The following is a 2987-nucleotide window of genomic DNA, read 5'->3' on the forward strand; positions in this document are numbered from 1 at the left end:
AAGGGGTAATTTGTGATTGTTGATTATCAATGCTTGATTAATTTCCTATTGATTGATTTAACGCTATGCAATTAGGTTTGGCCAGATTTAATTTTATGAGTTTAGCAATATTAATTCAAGATTTGAGAGATGAGAATTGATGTTTAGGCTTAGTTACAATAGGCGGACTAATTTATAAATGGTTAAGTCGAGATTCGAGAGATGAGATTTAATACCGGTAAATTAACTCTGTGATTGTAATACGTAGCGAAAGCCCTTTATAATCTGATTAATTGATGCTTGATGATTGCTTATTATGATTTACCCTTGAATATTGTTTATTAGTGAACCTATGCCCTAGGTTTTTCCTTCATTGATTTATCTCCTATTTTATTCCCTTCCTACTTTTACCTTTAGTAGTATAATTACATCCTTTACAACAAATTTGGTTACTTGATAATTTAGATTACTTCTAATTAATTAGGAATAAATTGACCTGTTTTCCAGTGGTTCGACCCTTCTTCCCTATCTGCATAGTTAGTGGATTTAGGTTTTAATTTTTATTAGGTGAACACGACTTGAGCCTGTCAAAATTTGGTGCCGTTGCCGGGGAAACGGTTTTATTTTTATTTTCTGATTATTTTTTTGTAGTCTAGATTATCCCCTCTTGTCTCAGAGAACGTTAGTTCTTTGAGGCAATTCTCATATTTGTCTTTTAATTCCTTGTTTATGCCCAGGTGTTCCAATCAGGTTACATCCCATTCGATCCTGAGATCGAGCACTCGTTTCATAGGCAAAGGAATCTTTATAGACAAATTCTGGCGGGTTCTGAGGAAGACAACAATCGAAGAGACCCTGCATCTGATTCTAGAGACACAGAATTCCTTCAGATTCAGAATCAGAGATGATGGCCCAAAAGAAGCTCAGTGACTTCTCGCAGCCGAAGCGCACAGATTTCCCGCACCTTACTCCCACTCCGACCCTAGATGGAGTACAATTTGAAATCAAGCCCCAATTTATCACTATGATAGAGAGGAAGCAATTCAGTGGAGCTAAGGGTGAAGATCCTAATCTTCACATTGCGAATTTCTGCCAATATTGTAACACCATTAGACAAGCCGGGGTCACCCAGGACCAAATCAGGGAGATTCTTTTTCCCTTTTCATTATGTGGAAAAGCTAAATTATGGTTTAATGGTTTGAATAGAACTGCACTTGGTATTACTGACTGGGAAACTCTTGCGTTGAATTTCTATAATAAATATTACCCTGCAGAGAGAACAGCTGTACTAAGGAGTGCTATTCAGAATTTTGCTCAAGAGGCCGATGAAACTTTATATGAGGCTTGGGAGAGGTTCAAGGATCTACAGAGAGAATGCCCCCACCACAATCTAGCACAATGACAATTGATCCAAGCTTTCTACAATGGACTTGGAAATTCATCTAGATTAGTTCTAGATTCTGCAGCTAGTGGGAAATTCATGAATTTAAATGTGGACAATCCCGAACAAGTTGTCGAAGATATGGCAATACACAATTCCCAATACGGGAATCCGAGAGGGTTTGCAAATAAAGGAAAACATAATGTCGATTCCGTATCCTTTTTGCAAGCTCAATTAACAGCTAGTTGTCAAAAATTAGATAATCTTACTGCTACTCCTAACTCTGTAGCTAATGTTTCTGTTGTTGCTAACAATGAAGCTTTTTGTGAAAGTTGTGGAATTATAGGCAATTGGGAGCAAGATTGTTGGAGTTCCATGGAACAAGTTAATGCCTTCCAAACCTATAGGCAAAATAACCCATATTCCAACTCTTATAATCCTGGTTACCGGAACCATCCATATCTTTCGTACCGGAGTACCAATGTGAAAAACCCTCCACCTCCACAACAACCACAACAGCAACCCCCATCACAGTAGAAATATTACCATCCAAATTGTGGCTAGAAAAACCAAGCACAACCCTCATCATCTTTTGACCCTGCTATGAAAGAAATTAGAGCAATGCTTACTAACATGCAAAAGCATATGGAGAGTAGGGATGCGCAAATTGATTCTATTTTAGCCCACATTGAAATCATGGATAATCAAATTGCACAACTTTCATCTACCCTACAAACCCGTCAGCAGGGAGCTCTACCATCGCAACCAATCTGTAGGCGTCGTTCAAAGTGCGCCTACGTTAAGCATGTGGTGACTATGCTTGGCACTCATAGGAAGTTGGATTTGACATAATAAGATTAGGGACAAGGAAAGTAGGGAGCCGCCAACAAGTTTTTAAGGAACTTGTAAACCGTTCATGGATCATAAAAGGCAACCACGAATAAGGGACAACGATAGGCAACAACGATTGACCCGTGAAGGTTACACCCCATTCATAATCCATGAGATTACTAACTCCATATGGTTCGGAACCACGAAAGGAGGATCGGGGATGATGGTACGAAGTGAGTCATGGAGTCACATTCGCCCGTATTGGCCTCTACTCGATTCTTATAGTGAAAAGTGATTCCTGCGATCTCAAAGGCATGCAAACAGAGATTCAATTCGCTCTAAACTATTATTAAGCTAAATTGGTTGAATATTAATGCAACATATAATTCTAAAATATCGTGATCACTTGATTAAACAACAAGATTAAAAAGGAACCTAAACCAGTTGTCCAAATAATCTTATTAGGCGTGCATTTTAATTACATATTCCCTTTAAACATGCAATATGGTGATCATAAAAATAATAGAATAAACATTAATAATGGAAGCAATTTAGCAATAATTCCAACAATATAAAAATCGTTAGAAAAATAATAGAAATAAAAGGAACATAATTCTTACTTTGATTATGTTTGTTTGCAACTACAAAATAATAAACGAGTTAGTAACTTCAAGGAAATAATAATAATAAAACAACAATTAAATTAAATTAAATAAAGTAGAGTTGATTTGGGGCCAAACCCTCAAACAGTTCTACCTTTCATGCCTTGGCTTAAGGACAGAACCACGAGTAAAGT

The 2987-nt window shown here is 37.2% G+C and overlaps 1 non-coding gene across 1 annotated transcript; it reads right to left on the reverse strand.

The window, feature by feature from the left end:
* Positions 1-1264: 1264 nt before the first annotated feature.
* Positions 1265-1371, reverse strand: LOC145556906 (small nucleolar RNA R71). The gene has a single exon (XR_014091998.1). It is a non-coding gene; the product is annotated as a small nucleolar RNA R71 (small nucleolar RNA).
* Positions 1372-2987: the final 1616 nt, after the last annotated feature.

Source organism: Chenopodium album, chromosome 8, assembly GCF_948465745.1.
Source record: "Chenopodium album chromosome 8, dcCheAlbu1.1, whole genome shotgun sequence".
Taxonomy (NCBI): domain Eukaryota; kingdom Viridiplantae; phylum Streptophyta; class Magnoliopsida; order Caryophyllales; family Amaranthaceae; genus Chenopodium; species Chenopodium album.